A 27,890-nucleotide genomic window follows, 5' to 3' on the forward strand; every position below is an offset into this window, starting at 1 on the left:
CTCAGGATCTATGCACCCAATTGCGTGAAAATGTGATCACATGTCAGTTCTAGTGTAATATATTTGTCCAGTGAATGCCCGATTATCATCTGCATTTCTTCTTGGTGTAGCAATTTTAATGGCCAGTAGTGTATTTCTTTCAGTTACCTCTTGTGCTATACTCCAGAAGTTCTATGTATGGCGCAAAATTCATAGAGCTAAGTCACTTGGCAGTGACGCAGAACGCGAAAGTTATTTTGCTCCTTCAGTTTTGCCCAGCAGTTTATTTAGTCATGGGACATTACAGTAGCCATAATGGGTGATTGTACATACATTAGTTGTAAGGGTTCTGGCAGAGAGATGTGCGGCTGTGAAGGAAATCGCGTTCATGACTCTAGAGTGACCAATTCTACAGACCTGTTCCACTGTCTGGAGCTCTTATCAAGAAGCCATTACGGCAGACATCCAACCATCTAGCAGACGCACTGGCAGGATAGTAACAGCGCGACATAGTCCACATCGAAGTGCAACGGAAATATTCGGTGGAAGAATCGTGAGAGAATGGTAAGATACATTAGAGGATTTTGTGGCTTTATCATCCATGTAGAGAGTCATTTTTCCTCGGTCAAAACGCATTACAGAGAATCGTTAATGTCGGCACAACGCACTCGCCGCCACCCACGTTACACTAGATCGTAGAGTACATACAAAGATGTATATGTAAAAGTGAATTTTCATAAAAAATGAATAATTGCGCAGGCCAAGAGATCTGACAGTCATTTAGCCGAACAGCATTGCAAGGAACCTTGCATGAAGCAAACAGCTATGTAAAGAAAATGACAAACTTACTTCTATGAGGCAGTGCTTAATAATTAGATCTTACAAGCAAGGTTTCCTTCCACGGTATTTAGACACGGAAATCTACAACACTGTTTTAGCGCATATGTTAAATACAAGACATTTCTGTTAAAACAAACAATATAAAATAAAGGATTAAATCGAAAATTCTTAAAAACAGTTAAGATCACAATAACATGCAAACTTTTTGCTATGGCTTATTGTCAATACACTTTCCCAGAAAATTACGGCACAAGAATGTCCATTGCCATATCAGTGGGAAAATCAAACATTGAGGATAACCACTGAGTTTAATCTTTCACGCTGCGTATATCCAACACAAATATAGCACAATGAAGCTCTCTGTGGTACACAGAAATCCCCAACACAAGCACAGTTATATATATATGCCAAATATTCGACTGATCAGAAATACAAATAATCTGAAGGAACAGAGCCTTAGCTCAGATAATTCCTCTCAAACAAATATTTCATTAAGCCATCAAGCGCCACGCAACAGAGATGGGCGCACCATAGTGGTAGAAGTACTGACTAAACGCACGATGTGCCCTTCAACTCTACCTTCCTGTAAAAGTACAACAGCTAGCTGGAACAGTTCATATGGTTCAATTGGCTCTGAGCATCATGGGACTTAACATCTGTGGTCATCAGTCCCCTAGAACTTAGAACTACTTAAACCTAACTAACCTAAGGACATCACACACATCCATGCCCGAGACGGGATTGTAACTTGCGACCGTAGCGGTCGCGCGGTTCCGGACTGAAGCGTGCAGAACCGCTCGGCCCCTGCGGCCGGCCCGGAACAGGCAATATAGGATGGTTGCTGAGGGCGGTCTTAGCGGATTCAAAGGCGGATTGCTGTTTCTCTCTCTCTCCAAAGTAAGTTTCCTCCCTTTTTACGCGGATTGTTACGGGGAGCAGCAAGTTGGGGGCAATTAGAGATGAACTTCCAAAAATAATTGGCTGTACCATTTTTTCTTTTTTATTCTTTGAGGGAGGAAATTTTCTCAAATGGGAAGTGCGTTCTTGATCAACGCTAATAGCATCCCTGGAAACCAGGTGACCCAAGAAGGTAGTCTGTTGCCTAGCGAGAGTAATTTTCAATGTTCTGACAGTTAATCCAACAGATCGAAGCTTTAAAAATACATGCTCAAGATGAGAAAGATGTTCATCAAAAGAGCGGCTATAAGCCACCAACCACACCATTAAGATAATTATATACATAACCAAACTTAAAGTCGCCCAAAACAAGGTATAAATGTCGTGTAAGAACCACACACCTGGTAGAAATGGTACCTGATTCCAATTTGTACAAAAGACAGTAAAGTTCTCAGACTCCTCGCTTAATGGGATCTGATAGTATAGCTTGATTTCAATAGAGTACGGTAAAACAGAAGGTATCAGCAAACTGTGTGAAGCAATTATGCAGATCAGGAAGGGAAACTGACTCCAAAAGCCGGCCTGTGTTGCCGTGCGGTTCTAGGCGCTTCAGTCTGGAACCGCGTGACCGCTACGGTCGCAGGTTCGAATCCTGCCTCGGGCACTGATGTGTGTGATGTCCTTAGGTTAGTTAGCTTTAAGTAGTTCTAAGTTCTAGGGGAGTGATGACCACAGATGTTAAGTCCCATAGTGCTCAGAGGCATTTGAACCATTTTTTTTTTACTCCAAAATAACCTCATTAAGGCCTTTATGATCGACTACCGGCCGGTAATCCTCGCCCTGTCCCTTAGGAACGAGAAATAGAGGTGAAGCATAGGGGAAAGTTGATGCTCTAATATCTCCATCCTGCAGCATATCATGAATCTTTTGTCGTAATATTCTCGTTTTAGGGGGAGAGAGACGATGCGTTGTATACCGTACTTGGATGTCGTAGCTCAGATGGATTTTGCATTGAATTAGATAGGTTACGCCCAACTTATTAGTCAATACATCGGGAAACTGTCTCACAAGAGCCGTTAACTATTTAACCTTATCATAACTGAGGTGACTACTCCTCGAATTCCGAGAGCTCTGCTTTCAAAGAATTGTTGTTATTGATATAATGACAAGAGCAAAGGGCTGTTTTCTCAGACGGATAGAATGTAAAGAAAAAGGAATTACTAGCAAAGTTGAGAACCAAGCGAACTGGATCATCGTAAGTTTCTTTGAAAATGATTTCTCCTGGGCGGTTCTTTCTGTTCGCCTCACGAAATTCTGCTTAAAAAAATAGTAGCTAGTAAAAAAAACGATAACAATTTTTTTTTAAAGTTGCGTGGGTAGAACTAAAAGTGTTTTCATATTAACAGAATCTTCCGTCGGTTCTTGGTAGAACAACATTATAACAAATGAAAAGCACCAGTTTGCTTTTGTTCTACAATATTACTAGTATTGTAAACCGGTTTTCGGCTTACAAGGACATCTTCAGATGGCCTTGTAAGCCGAAAACCGGTTTACAATAAAAATAATATTGTAGAAAAAAAGCTAAGTGGTGCTTTTCATTTATTAAAAATGTTTTCATTAACGTTAACACTAATCATTGAAGTATACACATCCAGTAAATTGACTTGTTCCACATCATTTTGATAAAAGAAACTGTCGGACGATCCATGGAACGTATAACTGACTAACTTAGGACTGAGAACAGATGGGAAAGTTTCTTGGCTGAGTCACATTCAGCATCCTACTATCTACAGGGTGTCCGACGAAGATTGGTTAATATTCAAGTTTAACGACCAGTCGAAGCAAAACCGTTTAGTAAACATGGACTCTAAAATGCGTACCTTAAGGGGTGTGAGCATTTTTTCGTCTTCGATAAGTGGTCGTCGCTATTAAGGTAAGCATTTTAGCGACCATATTTACTAAACCGTTTTGCTTCGAACGACAGTTCCTGTCATATCAGTGAATACTGACTGGTCCAGCTGGGACACCCTGTATGTTACAAAACAGTAAGATGTGCACTGGATGGAGGAGTTCGAGTTGCAGCTCACCAACCTGACGGGGGCTCCACGGGCAACAAAGATTTTATTGTTTGATTCAATGACTGAGCGAATGCAAAAGTGCTGTTACAATCTACTCATTAAGGACTATCAACTTACGTTAAATGTTTAAGTCAAGCATGAAAGTCGGTAACTGTGTACACGTCTTGCCGTAGTGCAACTCACGGGGCGCAAATAACGCAGACTATATTCATCAACTATTTGAGAATGAGAGCACTTACCTATTTCCAACAAACTTGACCCATCATTTGAAACCATTTAGGGATTCTTTTGTCACCCACATCTCCCACAGAATAATGAACGGAAAAAAAATTATCGCTTACTATATTTTCGTTGTTTGTGCTGCAAAACTGCAGTATCAGGCATGACGTTTAACTTATTACTTCCTTACTAATAATTCGATAAGCAACACATTTTGCAGACAGTATCCATATATACCACTGAACATTCAGTGGTATACCTGGAAAGCCGCGCGGGATTAGCCGAGCTGTCTAGGGCGCTGCAGTCGTGAACTGTGCGGCTGGTCCCGGCAGAGGTTCGAGTCCTCCCTCGGGCATGAGTGTGTGTGTTTGTCCTTAGGATAATATAGGTTAAGTAGTGTGTAAGCTTAGGGACTAATGACCTTAGCAGTTAAGTCCTATAAGATTTCACACACACATGTCGTTTCTTTGAGAGGAATCTCATTTCCTCGATGGATATCAGTGTGTTCTGGGTTCTCAACAAACGGACGTTAGACTGTTGGCAGTGTTGCGACGACAGCCGAGGTTTTGCAGTTACAGAGACCATTTCCGCGACAGCGCCTTATCATCCCGTGTCATCAGAATAGCGATACGTTGCACGTAAACCCTGCGCTGTGTGGCACCGAGATGGCTTTACTGCGAAACCACATTCTTAACTTCTCACGTAATGATTCCGTCAAGGAGGCAACGCGACGGTACGAGAATTTCGCATGTGGCACGAACAACCCTCGACCGCTAAAAAGACGGCTTGTGCAGGGGAACTAGAGATGAGCAAACTCGTTCATCTTTGGGAACTATTTATCTGGTGAGCTTTACTTATTTGCGACCCGTTCATTTCTATTCGTTCAGTGTTCCTTTTTATTTCTATGTAACACTCCATGCCTGCATCAAATTTTGAGGTTCTGGGCGCTACAGTCTGGAGCCGAGCGACCGCAACGGTCGCAGGTTCGAATCGTGCCTCGGGCATGGATGTGTGTGATGTCCTTAGGTTAGTTAGGTTTAATTAGTTCTAAGTTCTAGGCGACTGATGACCTTAGAAGTTAAGTCGCATAGTGCTCAGAGCCATTTGAACCAACCATCAAATTTTGACTTATTTTCATACGACCAGGAATTAAAAGTTAAAAAGCTATTTTATTAAAAAATTGTGATTCAATACTTGTAATTAAGATTTTCGTTCGTTGCTACACCACTGGCCACTAAAATTGCTACATCAAGAAGAGATGCAGATGATAAAAGGGTATTCATTGGACAAATATACTATTACATATATTATAGTAGAACTGACATGTGATTACATTATCATGCAAATTGGGTGCGTAGATCCTGAGAAATCAGTACCCAGACCAACCACATCTGGCCGTAATAACGGCCTTGATACACCTGGGCATTGAGTCAAACAGAGCTTGGATGGCGTGTACAGGTACACCTGCCCATGCAGCTTCAACACGATACCACAGTGACTGCCGTATTGTGACGAGCCAGTTGCTCGGCCACCATTGACCAGACGTTTTCAATTGGTGAGAGATCTGGAGAATGTGCTGGCCAGGGAAGCAGTCGAACATTTTCGCAATCCAGAAAGGCCCGTACAGGATCTGCAACATGCGGTCGTGTGTTATCCTGCTGAAAATGTAGGGTTTCGCAGGGACTGAATGAAGGGTAGAGCCACGGGTCGTAACACATCTGAAATGTAACGTCCACTGTTCAAAGTGCCGTCAGTGCGAACAAGAGGTGAGCGAGCAGCAATGCCGCGAAACGATAAACTGCAATCCGGATAGGCTACAATCCGACCTTTATCAAAGTCGGAAACGTGATGGTACGCATTTCTCCTCCTTACACGAGGCATCACAACAACGTTTCACAAGGCAACGCCGGTCGACTGCTATTTGTGTATGAGCAATCGGTTGGAAACTTTCAACATGTCAGCACGTTGTAGGTGTTGCCACCGGCGCCAAACCTGTGTGAATGCTCTGAAAAGCTAATCATTTGCATATCACAGCATCTTCTTCCTGTCGGTTAAATTTCGCGTCTGTAGCACCTCATTTTCGTTGTGTAGCAATTTTAATGGCAAGTAGTGTATATATAAAATTTAAATTAATGTAAAAATAATACTTGCCCTGAGTGAGATTCGAACGAGCGACTTTACGGGTAAAAAACTTCACAACTATACCTTTTTTAGGGGAATGATCGCGGGGACAAAGTGGGGAGGGGCCCAAAATACGAGGCCTGGTAACAATGTCTCTGCCGCCAAACACGAAGAAATGGAAGGGTTAAATGGCCGAAGGCTAATATTCATTTATTTATTCAAGTGAAATAACACAATTTCAGAGACTTTACTGGTCTCATATAGATACGATTTTATATGTATAGACGGAAGCGTCGAGTGATAATTTGCACCAAGGCAGGAATCGAACTCGGGTCTCCTGCTTACTAGGTAGCTGCGTCAGCCACCTTCGCACAGCGGTTCACACGACAGCACGGATTACTCTGGCAAGTCTCCCTCCTTGCTCCAAATTCTCACTGCTGCCCCCAGTCTACTTTAAATTCCCCCTAACACACGAACAGAAATGCCGAGGCTCTCCATGTTCTTGAAAAGCACCTGAGTTTCAGTCTGGAGGCCCCGTTTACGTTTGACGATGAGGTGCTTTTCAAGAACATGGAGTGCCTCGGCAATTCTGTTCGTGTGTTAAGGGGAATTTAAAGTAGACGGGGGGCGGCAGTGAGAATTTGGATCGAGGAGGGAGACGTGCCAGAGTAATCCGTGCTGTCGTGTGAACCGCTGTGCGAAGGTGGCTTAGTGGCTAACGCACCTACCTAGTGAGCAGGAGACCCGAGTTCGACTCCCGGCCTTAGTACAAATTATCACTCGACGCCTCAGTCTATAGGTATGCATAAAATCATTAATTTATTGACAATAAATAAATCCGCCTTTTCCGTGACGTGTCTCTGTCGCTAAGATTCTAAAAGAGGGGACACATACGAAGTGTGTGAAAAAAGTAAAGCGAAACTTCTGGAACCTGGACATGCGACGTCGATACTGCACGAACGCTGCCGCCCCATCTTTATGGCATGCCATCTCGTGATGTCGTCAGGCTACTGTCATCTGTTCACTCTTCTACAGGTGGATGAATTAAATTCATTTCCTGCCACGAATACTATACCTGCAAGACATATTGTAGAAGATGCTCTGCAAGAAAAGCATTGGCTGTACATAGGACTCTTCACAGTGCCACAATGACAATTGTTTAAATAGTTCCATAAATCCATGAAATCAATGACACCACCTCGAAACAAATAATGGATCGCGTGGCCTCTGATCCACGTGACAGCCTTGTGTTTTGCCCTCGGGTAGTAAACATCGTCTGGGCAGAAGAGTGCTGAATCCTGCCTAGTCGTTAGAGACGGGGTGTCTGGGAAACTTGCTTTCGCGGATCGCTAGACAACAATTCAAGCAAGCTGTATTAATGAGTTTTATTACAGGAAGCAAATGACAATACGTACACTACTGGCCATTAAAATTGCTACACCAAGAAGAAATGCAGATGATAACGGGTTTTCATTGGACAAATATATTATACTAGAACTGACATGTGATTACATTTTCACCCAATTTCGGTGCATAGATCCTCAGAAATCAGTACTCAGAACAACCACCTCTGGCCGTAATAACGGCCTTGATACGCATAGGCATTGAGTCAAACAGGGCTTGGATGGTGTGTACAGGTACAGCTGCCCATGCAGCTTCAAAACGATACCACAGTTCATCAAGAGTAGTGACTGGAGTAGTGTGACGAGCCAGTTGCTCGGCCACCATTGACCAGACGTTTTCAATTGGTGAGAGATCTGGAGAATGTGCTGGCCAGGGCAGCAGTCAAACATTTTCTGTATCCAGAAAGGCCCGTACAGGACCTGCAGCGTGCGGTCGTGCATTATCCTACTGAAATGTAGGCTTTCGCAGGGATTGAATGAAGGGTACAGACACGGGTCGTAACACATCTGAAATGTATCGTCCACTGTTCAAAGTGCAGTCAGTGCGAACAAGAGGTGACCGAGACGTGTAACCAATGACACCCCATACCATCACGCCGGTTGATCCGCCAGTATGGCGATGACGAATATCCGCTTCCAAAGTGTGTTCACCGCGATGTCGCCAAACACGGATGCGACCATCATGATGCTGTAAATATAAGCTGGATTCATCCGAAGAAATGACGTTTTGCCATTCGTGCACCCAAGTTCGTCGTCGAGTACACCATCGCAGGCGCTCCTGTCTGTGATGCAGCGTCAAGGGTAACCGCAGCCATGGTCTCCGAGCTGATAGTCCATGCTGCTGCAAACGTCGGCGAACTGTTGGTGCAGATGGTTGTTTTATTGCAAACGTCCCCATCTGTTGACTCAGGTATCGAGACGTGGCTGCACGATCCGTTACAGCCATGCGGATAAGATGCATGTCATCTCGACTGCTAGTTATACGAGGCCGTTGGGATCCAGCACGGCGTTCCGTATTACCCTCCTGAACCCACCGATTCCATATTCTGCTAACAGCCATTGGATCTCGACCAACGCGAGCAGCAATGTCGCGATACGATAAACCTCAATCGCGATAGGCTACAATACGACCTTTATGAAAAGTCGGAAACGTGATGGTACGCATTTCTCCTCCTTACACGAGGCATCGCAATAACGTTTCACCAGGCAACGCCGGTCAACTGCTGTAAGTGTATGAGAAATCGGTTGGAAACTTTCATCATGTCAGCACGTTGTAGGTGTCGCTACCGGCGCCAACCTTGTGTGAATGCTCTGAAAAGCTAATCATTTGCATATCACAGCATCTTCCTCCTGTCGGTTAAATTTTGCGTCTGTAGCACGTCATCTTCGCGGTGTAGCAATTTTAATGGCCAGTAGTGTAACTTTGAGAAATACAGATGTGTCGCAAGCAAAGGGCGACATGCAAAGTAAACTTAGCTCTTCAATATATACAATTCCTAAGTACGGTCAAAGTAATGAGTTTTGACTCTTCTATTCAGGTCGCTAGTCTTAAAGCTTCTGTAGAACTGAACAGTGGCCACTCGGGCGCGGCGCTTATGTTGTCTTCGCATAGAGGCCACTGCTGTCGTGTTGTCATCCTGGAGAGGGGTCGGTCAGCGTGCGATTGGCTGACGTCTCTGGTCTCTCGTTCCCGACCGGAATGCCGGCGCTTGACTTTACGCAGTAACAAGGAAATGCGTGAATCGACAGATGCCGGCGACACCCGTAAAAAAGAAAGCCAAAATTTGACGCACAAAATACCAGATCTCTTCCGCCAGCGCACATTGTATCCAGTGTTTGCCAGTATCCCGAACGTTGTAGTTCACGCATAAAGGCGAATCAATATGGTGGGTCCTGTGGAGTCTCTCTCGAGCAATCAGTTTTTTTGTTCACAGTTATGTCCCAGGTCGAACGTACAGTCGTGGACAAAACGAGCGAGACCCCTCGCCTTTTCGTTAAGCTGACCGGCACAGCTTTAAAGTCTGCTACACAGCATAACAGGCAAGGCGACGAAGTGCTACCAACATACTATGCACAGGCGTGAAATTGAAAAACCATCCGAACTTTGTCAGACTGTTTTCAATCATGTCTAAGACTATATTAATGCTTATTACTGTGTTAAACACAACACGTAAATATAAGATATAAACGAAAGAAGAAACGCTAATTAGTATGAACTGTACTAATAAAAATGAATTTCAGCTTATCGAGATAACATAACTGTTTTAGTAAGACAAAGAACCGTAGATCGATACGAATTAGCAAAATGTTAGGTACATTCGGCTGCGAAACGGTCTGTATCAACGTTCAGACAACTCATACTGGATTACCGTTGCGTAAATTTTCTTTATATTACCAGCCGTATCATTAGATTGCGTTCAGAAAGAAGCTCACTTTTTTACACTACCAAGGGACCGTATACCGCAGCAAGTGGGATACATTTCAGCTTATTATCTCTACCTGTACTCGAGGTAAACGGGTGTTAGGGGTTGGGTAGACCTTCCAATGCAAGTTAGGATTTGTCTGTTCGACTATTTGGGCGACAGACCGTGGAGTACTGTGCGATAGATGCAGTGATCTCTGTTCTACCTGGATGTTGAATTTCAGCTGTCTGATCTTGCCAGCAATAGATCGTCATATTTCATTTCTTGCCTGCTAGAACATGGCTGCTAGGAAATGTCACTAGAACACGAAAAGAAAATACTTTTCGATTCTGCTCGCACATCAGCCTATTACATCACTTGTTGACATAAAGTTCAAAACAAAAGATCCGGCTGCAATTCTTTGTCATGTACAGACCGATGGAAATTTATTTGCCAAACTAAAACATGGCGGACGATGCAAAGCACATGACTCTGCAGATATGCTGCAGTTCTATACTTAGAGACCAGACTTCTACATCCAGGCTGTAGGGATCACTGGATAGATGTCGCTGGCCTGTAGTAAGGGAGAGACAGGGAGAACGTCCCGCAGATACTTATTATCTTTATTTGCTTCAACCATTTACAAATGACCTACCATCTAGTTACTAAGACAGGCTGTATTTTCACAATATGAAATTGTACATGTACAGAATCTGAAACTTATTTGATATTTCTTACATGTAATGGGGATTAGTTATATTGCAGCTTTAAGTACTTATAGATTTAAACCCAATTAAGGAATAAAAATCTTAAAATTAACAATTTATGAAGAGAAGATAGAAATTTAGAAAATGGAAAGAGGTTATGACACACTATCACTTTATGACATATTCTAAATTCGGATTTTTGTTTTTTTTATACAACAAGAATCTTACATTTGAGATAAAGAAGCCGGCCGCGGTGGCCGAGCGATTCTAGGCGCTTCAGTCCGGAACCGTGCGACTGTTACGGTCGCAGGTTCGAATCCTGCCTCGGGCATGGATGTGTGTGATGTCCTTAGGTTAGTTAGGTTTAAGTAGTTCTAAGTTCTAGGGGACTGATGACCTCAGATGTTAAGTCCCATAGTGCTCAGAGCCACTTGAACCAATTCGAGAAAAAGAAACAAAAAATAATAGGAAAGTAGATAGATTTATGTTAGAGATCCCACGACCTAGCCATCTTGGCAAATCATAGAGCCTGTTCCATTCGAGGTAGCGTACAAAATATATCTTTGATTCTCATTTGATAATTTATGTGTACAGACATGTGTTGCATTACTCTTATATTACATCATTACATCGTTTTCATACAGGTATTATTTTAGCTAAGCATATTAATCAATGATATCATTTAAATTAAAGCAGTTATTCAAGACTTTTCTACATATTACAGTTGACACATTTCCATGTTCCTTAATTTAGTCCTATCTTACATCTAGGTCTATATATTAATCTCAGTGTTTGCATCTATTTCACCGCCTCAGTCTGTTTCTCTGTTTGTGTCTGTGTCATTCCAAGTATCCTCTTCGCGTGTTTGTGTGTTTGCTCTTATTTGCGTATGTGTTTGTTATAGTTCGTACAATTCGTAACGTACGTGGCACATTATCGGTCATGTCATTCAGTATTCTCCAATCCTACGACTGTCGTAAAATTTACTCTGTGTTGTAATACTCAGTTCTGGGTCGTATGTGTGTGATTCTGTCACAGCATTGATTATACAGTAGTTTTCAATGAACTGTGACAGGAGCCCAAATAACAGGAGACTGACGTACTAGGACATGTATTAAAACTCTAAAATGCTGCATTGATAATGGCTAACTACCAGCCGAAATCTATATTTGCTCAAATAAAGCCAGAAAGGAAGCGCCGACTGATTGCTATGCTCCGTCATTTTGAAAGTCATATCACAGTAGTTGAGTGCATTCCACACTACTAATGGGAAGCAACTTGGTAAAGTGACATGTTCTGAAGTTCCTAGTTGTCTCCAAGTGCACATGGGTGTTCATCTGAGACAGAGGAAAGGGGGTGTTCTGAATATGGACCATGGCCCGTGAGGATATAGTCCGTACCACGTGTGGGATCTATATGTTGTAGCCTCATTCGTTCCTTGATGTTTGGGAAACGGTTAGATGCGACGCCCCTTTTCCGTCGAATCCCATTCTCTCTGCCAGGTTTCATTCCGCGAGCGGTTTAGTTGGCGCCCTTGTACAAGGGTCACTCCAAAAGAAATGCACACTATTTTTGTAAAAATACAGTTTTCATTCTGAATGTGTGAAAGTTTTACCGTGTGTAGATACATCCTTCCCGCTTGTTTTCAAACTTAGTTCAACCTGTTCCCGTGAGTGGCGCCGTCACAGCATGTCTTCAAGATGGCTGCTACACTTGACGTTCGTCAGAAGCAAAGTGCTGTCACAGAATTCCTGTGCTGTGAAAACGAGACAGTGGGAAACATCCACAAGAGGCTCAAAAAGGTGTATGGAAATGCTGCTGTCGATCGCAGTACAGTTAGTCGGTGGGCAAGCAGGTTACGTGATGAAAGTGGGCACGGCAATATTGAGGATTGTCCTCGCAGCGGCAGGCCTCGTACTGCACACACTCCAGACAATGTGCAGAGAGTTAACGAATTGGTGACTGCTGACAGACGCATCACAGTGAATGAATTGTCACGCTAGGTTGGGATAAGGGAAGGAAGTGTTTGCAGGATACTGAAAGTGTTGGCGATAAAAAAGGTTTGCATCAGTTGAGTTCCCAGGATGTTGACATTGGCTCACAAAGAAACAAGAAAAACGGTATGCAGTGAACTTTTTGAACAGCACGAGAATGGTGGAGATGAATTTCTTGGAAGAATTGTGACAGGTGTTGAAACAAGGCTCCATCATTTTTCACCAGAGACGAAGAGGCAATCGATGGAGTGGCATCATGCAAGAAAAAAAAAAAAAAATTCAAAACCACACCTTCTGCTGGAAAAGTTATGGCTACGGTGTTTTTCGATTCCGAAGGACTCTTGCTTGTGGACATCATGCCAAGTGGAACCACCATAAATTCTGATGCATATGTGACGACACTGAAGAAACTTCAAGCTCGACTGAGTCGTTTTCGACCACATCGGCAAAAGCAGGATGTTTTGTTGTTGCACGACAATGCACGGCCACATGTCAGTCAAAAAACCATGAAAGAGATCACAAAACTCAGATGAACTACACTGAAACACCCGCCTTACATTCCTGACCTGACTCCATGTGACTATCATCTCTTTGAGAAACTGAAACACTCTCTTCGTGGAACAAGGTTTGAAGATTGTGGTGTCACCGCCAGACACCACACTTGCTAGGTGGTAGCCTTTAAATCGGCCGCGGTCCATTAGTATACGTCGGACCCGCGTGTCGCCACTGTCAGTGATTGCAGACCGAGCGCCGCCACACGGCAGATCTAGAGAGACGTCCTAGCACTCGCCCCAGTTGTACAGACGACTTTGCTAGCGATGCTACACTGACGAATACGCTCTCATTTGCCGAGACGATAGTTAGCATAGCCTTCAGCTACGTCACTTGCTACGACCTAGCAAGGCGCCATTACCAGTTACTATTGAGATTGTTATTAATGTATCAACAAGAACGATGTTCTCCAATTATGGATTAAAGTTAAGTATTACATCAAGTACGTACTTTATTTGCTACTATAAATTCCCTTAACTGTTCCAGACCTCACGCCAGTCTGCGTGAGCTTAAAAGCGTGCATTTCGGCCTCCTCTAGCTACACGGTGTTGGCTCTTCTGCCAACACATCAAAGATGATGACTCCCTTGCGCACGCTGCCAAACAGTGTCACCAACAGGTTGGTCCAGAATTTTACCGTGCGGTTATACTGGCGCTGGTTCCAAGATGGCGTAAGGCAGTTGAGAGGGATGGAAATTATGTGGAGAAATGAAAATATTGTTCCTAAAGAATGTATCTACACACTAAAACTTTCAAACATGTAGAATAAAATATGGATTTTTAAAAAAATAATGTGCATTTCTTTTGGAGTGACCGTCGTATGATGTCCCCTCCTATAATTTCAGACACCTTGTCGCATTTGTTTTTTCTTCAATCAGTGTCCGCCTGCTTAGCTGCGTGGTGACGTGCTTGCCTGACATGCTTCGGTTCCCGGCAGGGTTCGAGATTTTCTCCGCCCGTAGACTGGATGTTGCGTTGTCCTCATCATCATTATTTCATCATCACCGACGCGCAAGTAGCCCAGTGTGGCGCCATCCGAAATTGGACTTGCAATCCGGCGGCCGAGCTTCCCCGTACTGGGCCTCCCGGCCATCAATGCCACTCGATCATTTCATTCCATGTCTTCACCCAGTACACTGCTGCTCTTTGACGAATGGTGATATCAGTGGGACATACACCCATCACCACGCATAGTCCCTCCGCCGATTTTATTTGTTGCTAGCCTCAGTCGATGCGTCCAGATGCTCACTGCAAGGCATCCTATAGATTCGGACAATGTGATGTGGTATGTGCGTGTTGTCTTTACATGTAGTCTATATTTTGTAGTATCTCGTCTAACTAATTTATGTCTTATTTTCGTTGCTTTGTCGCTTGTAGGTCTGGTATCTTCCGTGAACTTAAGTTCGTCGTCAATTTGTGAAACTAGCTATCTTGTCACTCTTTCGTGTTGCTAGGTTGTGGTATTCAGCTTGATGCTGGGGTTTCTTTGAAGTTCGCCTTTCAGTAGTAAGTACACCGTTTTATTAACTGCAATCGTATGATTATTGTTATTAACATCTACGAAGAGCTGGACAGTCTTTTGTTCTAAATGTCTTCTTGAGTTTCCCGATACCAACACGAGCAAACCATAAGCCTAGGCTACTGTCCCCTCTGCTCTAAGTCTACATTCTCTATCAACGGCTCGTTAGTTATATCACACAATATGGGTCCACATATGGAAGCCTATGGGCACCCTTTCGTGTTTTTCATGACAACTCATCAGTGGCCTGCTCTCCATTCAACAACTTTGTCTCTGCAGTATTCGAGGAAGCTGTTATATTAATCTGTTGAAAATTGCATTTTTCTTAACTTTGGGAATAGCGCAGGCCACCAAATGATGATATATCAATCAGTGTTACCACCACATATCTCTCCTGCGGGCGCTGAGTTAGGTGTAAAGGCCAATTTACAGCATCGTCGATAGAATCTTCACTTTCGGTCGGTCGACATTCATCTGGCGGTCTGGTAATTGGGGCACAACTGGACACTCTCAGAGGATGGCGTATTAGAACACTGTAGTGCTGCGCCTACACACCGCAGCTTCCCCACTAAACGTCTTCAAGGTGCGTCGAAGACTTGGCATGGCACAGCCCAGCGACCTCTGTGAAGCTGACGTATACGCTCTTCGTCGTCGTAGGCACAGTCACCTCGTGGCGGCCCCCCGCATCTTGAGATTCCAGGTGAGGCCAGGTGAGCGGCGTTAAACTTCCACGGCTGTTGGCGTCCAAGCGTGATGGTACAGGTGTAGGCAGTGTGGCCACCAGATGCTGCAGGCCACAACTCGGCTGCTATGACCGCATCCCTGAGAGAGCAGGAGGTATACATCCTGTCAGTTCTGCTAGACGAATGTTGCGTGAAGTGCGTTGAATTGCCTGGGCCAGCAGGACAGAGTGGACTATGATACGCTCTTGCCTTCCGCCTCCCACCGTGATGTTGATGTGCCCCTGGTACAGATGCTATGTCTTGTGATGGTAAACTGGGCTTATTCAACCGATTTCATTCTCGATTTTGGTGAGATGATTGCTGGCTGGCACAGCTGAACTGTACTTAAGTGATTATATGTTATGTGGTTTTCTAGACCATAAAGTGTTAGATTGCAGTCGAATTTAATGTGGAAAGTGTAAGGTCTTTGTAGTGTCCTGCAGTCCGCAGGAAAAAAACTAAGTCAATTTGAACACATTTTATTATAATTAAAGGAAAACGCCTTCTTGGCATACACTAAGTTTTAAATGCAAGAACAACAAGAAAAACACCATAATTGTGGTGGCAAGCCAGATAATGAAACAAGACAACGGAAGAAAATACTGACCAAAATCTACTCTACCAAGTACAAAATACGATGTGTTACCACAATGCTGCGGCGAGTGTATACAATGCTAAGGCCGTCGTAGGTACTGGCCGGAGCTGTTCCTAGCAGTAGGTAAACACTGCCCGTCTGACTGTCTAGCCGTGCTTACAAAGCCAGGTCGGCGAAGTGCTATATGAGTCATATGAGTTCTGATTCCTGGAACACTGTCACATGTTGTCTGGCGAAGTAGTTCTGTGTTTATTTGTTCAAAATGTTCAAATGTGTGTGAAATCTTATGGGACTTAACTGCTAAGGTTATCAGTCCCTAAGCTTACACACTACTTAACCTAAATTCTCCTAAGGACAAACACACACACCTATGCCCGAGGGAGGACTCGACCCTCCGCCGGGATCAGCCGCACAGTCCATGACTGCAGCGCCATAGACCGCTCGGCTAATCCCGCGCGGCTGTGTTTATATCGAAAGCCTGTTATTGTTTATGTCCGCTGGTGATGTTTCTCTCCTCACTCCTCAAGGAGGTCGGCAGCCCATCTTGCATGTCGGTTGTGGAGGGCCTCTAACTAATAAGGGGCCGTTAAGACAGTCTTTGTTCATGAATTCAATATCCAATGCCAACATCCAGTTTTCCCTCAGTCATCCAAGGTTTCAGGTTGTCTACGTCACTGTTCTGGCAGTCATCAGATGATATTGTGGACATTGGTGATAATATGTGGTGATTTTGAGGTAGTCCAGATGGTAGTGTAGAGGTAATGCAAAGGAACATGGTCCGTTGAACTGTATTTTTAAATAATATATGAAATCTTGTATTGAAGTATGGAACATTTTATTACGTGTGAACATGATGCATCGTGTATTTAATGAAACACGAAAATTTATGACTGAAGACGGTTTTATAATTCGTACTTCCAGTGTATGGAAGGCAGTCACGTTTGCAGCTGCAGAATATGTATAAAATTAAAATAATTTTGTACCTTTGCGAGCTGATTTTCAATCCTCCTGTTCTGTGTTAAAGTAAACGTCCCACATGTTCCACACTTTCGCAAGTTTTCATTCAAGAAATACGTTCTAGAACCGTACTACATTCGCTTTAACTGCATTTAACCGTGGGGGAATAACCTGCTTTAAGCAGACTTTACAGTTTTGTTAAATACGTTTTTAGCCGTGAGGTTGAACTGGAAGAAACGAGCCAGTTAAGATGGAGACTTTGAGATGGTTTCTGCTACCACAACAGCTGAGGTTTTTTTGCGGCTTATTAGGGGTTGTATGATAAAGATGGCAAAAACTGTTGCGTATAGCTAATTGTATCTACAAGATGCAATTCATACACATGTATAGTAAGTAGTTGCATGCGATCTATTGTCAGGATTATTGTGTCAGTTTTGTTTTCGCAAATTCTTCTGAAACCTCCTTTCATTATTCCGCTGCGCATTGCAAAAGTCCTCGACACCACTAAACTTCAATTAAAGTTAGATTGCGTTTGTTCAGATGTGGATCGAACTTTATATAAAGTTATAACGTTTCAGTCCCTAAAAACGGGAGTCATAGTTTCTTATGAACTCACAGGTTAAAGTAAACAGTAGAAGCACGCTTTTAGAGTATTCAAAAATTTTCGTATTTGTGTGTTTCAGAGAGAGTAAGAATGTAGCGAACAAGAAAAGTAACGAAAAGTCTACTGCTGTTCTTTGAACAAAACTCAAGCTATATAATACTGAAGTCCGTGCGAAACTACACTCCTGGAAATGGAAAAAAGAACACATTGACACCGGTGTGTCAGACCCACCATACTTGCTCCGGACACTGCGAGAGGGCTGTACAAGCAATGATCACACGCACGGCACAGCGGACACACCAGGAACCGCGGTGTTGGCCGTCGAATGGCGCTAGCTGCGCAGCATTTGTGCACCGCCGCCGTCAGTGTCAGCCAGTTTGCCGTGGCATACGGAGCTCCATCGCAGTCTTTAACACTGGTAGCATGCCGCGACAGCGTGGACGTGAACCGTATGTGCAGTTGACGGACTTTGAGCGAGGGCGTATAGTGAGCATGCGGGAGGCCGGGTGGACGTACCGCCGAATTGCTCAACACGTGGGGCGTGAGGTCTCCACAGTACATCGATTTTGTCGCCAGTGGTCGGCGGAAGGTGCACGTGCCCGTCGACCTGGGACCGGACCGCAGCGACGCACGGATGCACGCCAACACCGTAGGATCCTACGCAGTGCCGAAGGGAACCGCACCGCCACTTCCCAGCAAATTAGGGACACTGTTGCTCCTGGGGTATCGGCGAGAACCATTCGCAACCGTCTCCATGAAGCTGGGCTACGGTCCCGCACACCGTTAGGCCGTCTTCGCTCACGCCCCAACATCGTGCAGCCCGCCTCCAGTGGTGTCGCGACAGGCGTGAATGGAGGGACGAATGGAGACGTGTCGCCTTCAGCGATGAGAGTCGCTTCTGCCTTGGTGCCAATGATGGTCGTATGCGTGTTTGGCGTCGTGCAGGTGAGCGCCACAATCAGGACTGCATACGACCGAGGCACACAGGGCCAACACCCGGCATCATGGTGTGGGGAGCGCTCTCCTACACTGGCCGTACACCACTGGTGATCTTCGAGGGGACACTGAATAGTGCACGGTACATCCAAACCGTCATCGAACCCATCGTTCTACCATTCCTAGACCGGCAAGGGAACTTGCTGTTCCAACAGGACAATGCACGTCCGCATGTATCCCGTGCCACCCAACGTGCTCTAGAAGGTGTAAGTCAACTACCCTGGCCAGCAAGATCTCCGGATCTGTCCCCCATTGAGCATGTTTGGGACTGGATGAAGCGTCGTCTCACGCGGTCTGCACGTCCAGCACGAACGCTGGTCCAACTGAGGCGCCAGGTGGAAATGGCATGGCAAGCCGTTCCACAGGACTACATCCAGCATCTCTACGATCGTCTCCATGGGAGAATAGCAGCCTGCTTTGCTGCGAAAGGTGGATATACACTGTACTAGTGCCGACATTGTGCATGCTCTGTTGCCTGTGTCTATGTGCCTGTGGTTCTGTCAGTGTGATCATGTGATGTATCTGACCCCAGGAATGTGTCAATAAAGTTTCCCCTTCCTGGGACAATGAATTCACGGTGTTCTTATTTCAATTTCTAGGAGTGTAGTTTTGTGTTTGGTAGGATCTAAGCGGATTTTGTTTCCTAAGAGGATGAAACTGTTAGAAGGGGATGGAAATGATATATCAATATCCGTCAGCAACTCCGACAACGATTGCAGTTAGAGTTCCTGCCAGAGCATTCCAGTGGCGGTTCTACGTTCCGCTTGTTGAAGTGAGAGCAGCTGATGTATCATAAGATGCAGTCATCCGCCCTGCCCTCTCTCTCTCTCTCTCTCTCTCTCTCCAGTACCAACAACCAATGGCCTCCGGAATTGCTTAAGAAGCCCAGCGCAGCTAGCTCCAGAAGATTGCTGTGTTTGCGCTCTTAATGTTTATCAGCTACTATCCAGCTGTTCCTCCATCGACGACTGCCACTATGGCCATGGACTTGTTACAAATTGGTGTGTTGGCCATATTCTCGCTTGCTATTCCATGTATTGGACTTACATTTTATAATCAGCGTAGTGTCTTTAAAACCTTCCGAACATAGGGTGGAAAGTATGTGTGGGTGACTGATATACAAATTCTTATCACTGTTATAAATTTTTAAATCATGCAGTATTCACCCAGAGTCATTTTTTGTCATTTTATTACTATTTTAAATAAATAGAAAGATTCAAAGAAAGTAAACTAACTTCACACTTTCATGTTTATTTTAAAATTCATCAGTGTTCAATAAAACGGATAACACATGCTAAGTCTGTCTCAAAGCTGGTGCCTTATTTACTGTTGTAAATTAGTTAAGAAAAGTGTTACTCAGAGGGGGTTCAATTAACATAAAACGTGATTTTCTAAGAATAGGAAACAAAAAATAGCAACAGGATGGGATACCGCATTCAAACAAGCACACGAAGATAGCTCAAGTGTACTCAAAAATGGAACTGAACCAACACCAATCCATTCTACTTAGGCAAAGAAATTCCGCTCCTTGCGCAGTCGTGTTCCCAATGGATAACCACAGACTGGTATTGGAAGTTTAGACAAAGCTCACGTGGTTCGATATAACCACAATATTACCAAAATGCTCTATAAAAATGTTTCTAGAAATCGTGAAGTAGGAAAAACTGCTCGCGATAGCGATTAATAAAGTTTGAATAAGCGAAATATTATGAAAAGAGTAGCTGAGGGTTAGTTTCGTTACTACAGCACATGTTCCACATGCACAAGAACATTTGCAGAAAATATGTAACTCCACAACGATTTTAATGAAGAACTCAAATCCAAACGCATTAGTTACAAAAGAAACTTCCGAACTGCGTTAATAACGGCATAGTATTGACCTGATGGCTCAAAAAGTTTTACGAACACGTGGCACCGCTACTACAAAGCACACACCACGTGGGTTGAACACAAAGAGAAATTATTAATTTCAAGAATTTCGACGAGAGAAAACACTTATACGCACATTCACATTAAAGAGCGATGATTTTAATCAGAATTACTCCTCATGACAACGTGCTTCCACTTTCGTTTATTGGAGGGGAACCAAAGCTACTACCGCAGTACACTCTTCACTGAAATCGCACTGCATCCCGATTTAAAATAATATAAAAAAAACATTTTCGATATAAATCTACAAGAAAAGTAATTAATATTTCAGTCAGGTTGAAAACTTAAGAATCCCATTGTCCTTCGGACTCACCAAACACGCGCCTGGAGATGTTACCACTTAAGAAACTGCCCGCAGACTGACTAGCGTGGTCCTCGTCCGAGAGTGTCACACAGATACAATAGGAAGTGACTGGAGAGGTAGTTTCCTTTACCAACCTGACAAGGGACGGACAGAACCACACCAAGGAGACAAACTTCTTTGCCTTAGAAATCGTATCTGCCTACTCAGACGTTTGTCCTTCTGTTCTCTAGCAGACAGAACTTGTCTGCTACCATCGAGCATGCTACTAGAAATACTCTCACCCATTCATCCTTTCACACCAGAAGGGAAGGAGATGACAATACCTTTAGACAATATATACAGGGTTATTACAAATGATTGAAGCGATTTCACAGCTCTACAATAACATTATTATTTGAGATATTTTCACAATGCTTTGCACACACATACAAAAACTCAAAAAGTTTTTTTAGGCATTCACAAATGTTCGATATGTGCCCCTTTAGTGATTCGGCAGACATCAAGCCGATAATCAAGTTCCTCCCACACTCGGCGCAGCATATCCCCATCAATGAGTTCGAAAGCATCGTTGATGCGAGCTCGCAGTTCTGGCACGTTTCTTGGTAGAGGAGGTTTAAACACTGAATCTTTCACATAACCCCACAGAAAGAAATCGCATGGGGTTAAGTCGGGAGAGCGTGGAGGCCATAACATGAATTGCTGATCATGATCTCCACCACGACCGATCCATCGGTGCCCGCATCTCGTGGTCGTGCGGTAGCGTTCTCGCTTCCCACGCCCGGGTTCCTGGGTTCGATTCCCGGCGCGGTCAGGGATTTTCTCTGCCTCGTGATGGCTGGGTGTTGTGTGCTGTCCTTAGGTTGGTTAGGTTTCAGTAGTTCTAAGTGACTTATGACCACAGCAGTTGAGTCCCATAGTGCTCAGAGCCATATTTTCGATCCATCGGTTTTCCAATCTCCTGTTTAAGAAATGCCGACCATTATGATGGAAGTGCGTTGGAGCACCATCCTGTTGAAAGATGAAGTCGGCGCTGTCGGTCTCCAGTTGTGGCATGAGCCAATTTTCCAGCATGTCCAGATACACGTGTCCTGTAACGTTTTTTTCGCAGAAGAAAAAGGGGCCGTAAACTTTAAACCGTGAGATTGCACAAAACACTTTAACTTTTGGTGAATTGCGAATTTGCTGCACGAATGCGTGAGGATTCTCTACCGCCCAGATTCGCACATTGTGTCTGTTCACTTCACCATTAAGAAAAAATGTTGCTTCATCACTGAAAACAAGTTCCGCACTGAACGCATCCTCTTCCATGAGCTGTTACAACCGCGCCGAAAATTCAAAGCGTTTGACTTTGTCAACGGGTGTCAGGGCTTGTAGCAATTGTAAACGGTAAGGCTTCTGCTTTAGTCTTTTCCGTAAGATTTTCCAAACCGTCGGCTGTGGTACGTTTAGCTCCCTGTTTGCTTTATTCGTCGACTTCCGCGGGCTACGCGTGAAACTTGCCCGCACGCGTTCAACCGTTTCTTCGCTCACTGCAGGCCGACCCGTTGATTTCCCCTTACAGAGGCATCCAGAAGCTTTAAACTGCGCATACCATCGCCGAATGGAGTTAGCAGTTGGTGAATCTTTGTTGAACTTTGTCCTGAAGTGACGTTGCACTGTTATGACTGGCTGATGTGAGTGCATTTCAAGCACGACATACACTTTCTCGGCTCCTGTCGCCATTTTGTCGCACTGCGCTCTCGAGTGCTCTGGCGGCAGAAACCTGAAGTGCGGCTTCAGCCGAACAAAACTTTATGAGTTTTTCTACGTATCTGTAGTGTGTCATGACGATATGTCAATGAATGGAGCTACAGTGAATTTATGAAATCGCTTCAATCATTTGTAATAGCCCTGTACACTACGTAAAGGAGGCGGATGTCGGTTCCATAGGAAACTGTATGATAATACATGTAAAAATGTGTTTGAAAATGTTGTATATCAGATCTTAAAGGATTAAGGCATTAAGAATTTTAAACTCAATCCCTGCGGAACTGCAGCGATTTGTTAAAAAAAGTCTACGACTGGGACTGTTTTTTGTTACAGTTACCAGAGCCGTCACTGCAGTTTAATGTGCGCAAATGAACAATGTAAGCAACATTTTCTTACACCCCAACTAGAGGCTGGGTTATTAGCTAAGCACCTGACAAAGAAGTGCCTACTCAGGCATTAAGTTTTCCGCTCCGCGTTGCGAAGAAGTTCTCATAATTGCACACAGTTTTATGTTCACACAAAAGATTCAAAAGCACTCGCAAACACACTCCGAAGTTTTCACACTGTACACGGCTACGGTGGACAAACAACTGTCTCGGCCTCATGGAACCAGGCAACAGTTAGACACAACAAACACAAACAACCAAGTTCTTGGAAGTGCTCCCTCGTGGCGCGAAATATACAGCACAGTCCAGATTCAGAATCTTCCTCAGACGACTCTAGTTGCTGTTCAGTGTCATGTACTCATACGGTTTCGCTACCTTCTTGTCCCAAATGCTTGTACGGCACCTATGTCACCAGCATAGGCACCAGTAAGAAGTAAGGCGGCTGGAGGGGGGCGGGGAGGGGGGAAGGGGGGAGGGGGGAGGAGGGACGGGGGGACTTGCCTCCTCCTGCAATCTGGGGTAGGCGTTTTATTAATTTCAGAATTCTCAAGTGTTCCTAGAAATGACTGTCTCCGATTCTACTCGAAGAAGATTGAATAATGTCGAATCTAATGGGGAACACTGTGTCTTTAGTAAACACTACATTATTTGGTTGTCAGGTTTTTAACGGGAAATTATGCCGTCTTTTCGTTGTGGAGGAGGTTTCGGGGTTGTTTTGCAGTCTTGGGGATGTTGACCTGTGCAGAAAATTGCCGAAGTAGAGTTCCCAAGCTTTCCTCTGTCGCTTTCTTGTACAGTATTTAATGAGACATAGAAAGGAACAGTAGCAACACGTAGCACAGTAAAAACACGGCTGGCATTATACCTGCCCGCCACCCATCCGGAATTCACACTAAAGCAGGCCATTCGCTTGCACACATCGTAAACTAAACAATAAGTTTGCTTTTGAACCGTCAAGACTTCCTCAGACTTCATTCAGTGTTACATGGTTGAGCTACTGTAGTAGAGAATGAAGATCATGGTCTTGCTATACGGATCGTATAATCAACTATACTTCACTTGCGGACTCAAATACAGAAAAATACGATATTTCCATGCTGAAAGAGAGGAAAATATTGTGAAACATTGGGTAAAAAGCTTTTTGGAGTTCCTTAAACTGGGTTGCAGCTAACACTCGAATTGCAAATACAGATTTGTTAAGGCGTTTCTGCAGTTCTGTGGTGTGCTGCTCCCAACTGAATTTATTATCAAGTTGTAATCCCAGTAATTTAAGACTGTCAACCTCTGCTATCTGCTCTTCTTCATACATTATGCATATGCTGGGTGGAAACCTCTTACAGGTTCTGAATTGCATATTTTGGTTGAGTCGTAAACCCTTAAGAGATGGCTCGACCCACTAATGTGATGGTTGTTTTCGAAGGTTTTTTACATCCATATTCATATTAATAACATAAAGTTATGTGCTTTGGATATATTAACGAAATGTAAAAATTGTTCCTAGAAAAACAGCCATGTGTTAATATTATAACTAATTTAAAAAACACAGTCGTGATCGCATTTAAGATGTTCATTTTTAGTTTTAGATGAGCGGTTCCGATCTTCTAAGAGATCATAATCAGGTCTACGTTCTACGAAGAGGAATAAAACATAACTCTTCACGTACAATCGGAATGGAACTTAACATAAAATAATGTAGTAAAAAAGCGCCACAACATGATACGCCCTTGATGACAGTAGCAATCACTGGCGTGGAGCAGGTCCGTCCGTGAGAGCGTGGAGAACACTGCTGAATACTGATCGGCTGCCGGTCGATAATTAGCGGAAGCCCTGCCCATTGTCTCTGGGGTAACGTCCAATGACATTTGATTACATCGTCGAAGAACATGTATTACATGTGCAATTATTAGGAGTTCGATCCTTGAGAACACAACAAAGTATATTTTGATGTTATAAAGCAGAACGTATATTATAAAAAGCGACGAAATAGAAAAACAGTCGCTACCCAATGATAGGGCTCATTGAAACGTGGGCTGCCCTCTGTAGGGCCTTCTGATAAACGTGAACGTAGCAAAGACGGTCGGTAGGACTCCGGCTTGATAACCGCGGAGGCAATATACGTTTCCACTAGGAATCCATAACATCTTGTATGAATGGTGGAACGTATATACTCTCCCTGGTTGCCAAGTCGAGGCACTCGTCTTCATGGACGACAATTCGCCGTCATGCACATCTTGTGAATGACTTCCTTCAGGATAACGACGTCGCTCGACTAGAGTGGCCAGCATGCTCTCCAGACATGAACCCTACCGATCATGCCTGGGATAGATTGAAAGGGGTTGTTTATGGACGACGTGACCCATCAACCACTCGGAGCGATTTACGCCGAATCGGCGTTAAGGAGTGGGACAATCTGGATCAACAATGCCTTAATGAAACTGTGGATAGTATGCCACGACGAATACAGGCATGCATCAATGCAAGAGGACGTGCTACTGGGTATTAGAGGTACCGGTTTGCACAGGAATCTGGACCACCACCTCTGAAGTTCTTGCTGTATGCAACATACAATGTGTGGTTTTCATAAGAAATAGAAATTGTGGAAATGATGTTTATATTGATCTCTATTCCAGTTTTGTGAACACGTTCCGGAACTCTCGGAACCGAGGTGATGCAAAACTTCTTTTGGTGTGTGTAAAAATTAACATCGTAAATGCGATCAGGACTGAGTTTATTAAATAAGTTGCTAATTAAATGTGCTTATCTTTAGGGTATCACAGCACCGTACCTTCAATAAAATGTTGAGTCGACAACTGTCAAACGTTCAAGATACAATAAACTTTGTGCACTTCCTGTGAAATATGTTTCTTGGGGCACGACACATTCTCAAATCCAATGAATCAGATACATCAAACATGGCACTTTTGGAATCTTCTCCATGAGCATCAGCCTAGGAAGTGGTAAAGACAAAAGAGTGGAGACATGGTATGCATGTGAAACACTTAAGAGTAATTTGGAATAATAATTTCTCTATTTCAGGAACTTTTGTGGGGAGAATTAAATGTCAGGCAGGTAATATTAAGGGGATCGTAGTAATCTTCGGAAGTGACCAACGGTCACAATGAAACCACGTGTAGCAATAAGCTGAAATACTTCCGAGTGCTAAAGTTAAGTTGAATTACTGGCGTGTGTACTATAAGTTGGAAATATTTAAGAAATGGCGTGTGTAGCACTTGAAGTTAGAGACGAATACTTCCACATGGTGAGTACTGTGTGAGTCTCAATCTGTGTATGAGAAAAAGGATAAAGAGACGTACTTGTCCATGATATCAGTTGAGGACTCTCGTGTGTGATGAATATGTTCTTAATATTACTTTGCGGGTTATGTTTCCGTGTGACGCTTGATTCAAACTATAATACTCTGAGAGTGAAGCAAGGTGAGTCAGCCGTTTATCCAGCAACGCCACTTGGCTTGCATTGCACAGGAAGACGTGCATATATCCTCCACAGTTCATAGTAGGAAAGAAAAGTTACGAAGTGGGGCAGTGTCATGTGAAACTGGGATGAATACTAATTGAAGTGGGAAAGCTGAAAGTGATGTGATTATAACGTTGTGACTATTCCTTGTGTTGTATTCCAGGTTGCCAGTGTGGTGTATTTCATGTAATTTAAGTATGTATGGTTTGCGTGGGAGAGTAGCAAGATAGGTTCAGAGGCAGTGGGTTATGCTTGTTCCTTTTTGTACCGCTCGGTCTGGAGGAAATTTTCGTGATGATAGGTGTGAGAGCTGAAGTATGAGATATAGCAAAAGATCCACCATCCTATGCAGAAAGTGCACTGTAGTGTTGGATAATAACGAGACCATAAGATAGAGAATGACCAATGCAAAGCCATGCCCACTGGGTGGAGTTTCTCATGTGTAATTGTTGTAGAAAATGTAATGGTGTGTTAAGGTTATAGAATTTATCGGAATAAAAAAGATACTGAAAAGAAAAAGATTGGTGGCCTCTTCCTTCGACTAGTATATTGTCATGTTATCCAGAATTTATAATGTGTGCGCCATTCATATTCAGTGGGATGGCCACGTGTTGATCAAAGCCGTTGGGTAAGAAAGAAAATGTGGTATTGCCAGTGCGTAGTGAACAGTCAGAGTTGTGTAAATTACTAACAGTCAGATGTGCGTTATCCGTTTCCGTTGCGTAATACTCAAACAGGAGAATAATTTGTAACCTAATTGTGAGTACTAGAGCTCATGTTACTTGATAAATAAGAATGAATCCACTCGCTTGGCAGACCACTCATCTTGCAAGCCTGACTGCTTGATGCCACAGTATGAGCAAGGCATGTGGGTGCGTCTCATAATAAATGAGTCCGTTAATCTTACATTCTCTCTCCTTTTCCTTACGTGAAATTACCCTAGTGTAACAGAATAATGCGGAACTATAACGGTTGCTGTAAGGTCGTGCAGGTCTCCCGCCACTAACGATAGTATAAAGATTCAATATCGCGCGCTTGGCCCGACCATTGCACGCATGGCGCCGATAACAGTAGTAATCGTGTTCACCTATTCCCCATTGATAAACTGGGAAGTGTTCACGGCTCAGTGTGAGTACGTGAGCACTAAACCCACTTGATGTGGTGGAAGTAGTGGCCTCTGTTTTACCTTGCTGGCTTAGACAAAAAGTATCAAAAATCACGGCCCCTACAGCAAGGAATAATAATGAAGTGTTGGCAGAAGAGCCAACACCGTGTTGCTAGAGGAGGCCGAAATGCACGCTTTTAAGCTCACGCAGATTGGCGTGAGGTCTGGAACAAGGTAAAGTAATTATCCTATAGAGAAAAGAACGTAGTTCTTGGAATACTTAACTTTAATCCATAAGTGGTGTACATCGGTCTGAAGGTACAGGCATCACAAGTTATATATCTATTGATAATGGCGCC

The sequence above is a fragment of the Schistocerca americana genome, chromosome 4 (assembly GCF_021461395.2).
Source record: "Schistocerca americana isolate TAMUIC-IGC-003095 chromosome 4, iqSchAmer2.1, whole genome shotgun sequence".
NCBI classification, from domain to species: domain Eukaryota; kingdom Metazoa; phylum Arthropoda; class Insecta; order Orthoptera; family Acrididae; genus Schistocerca; species Schistocerca americana.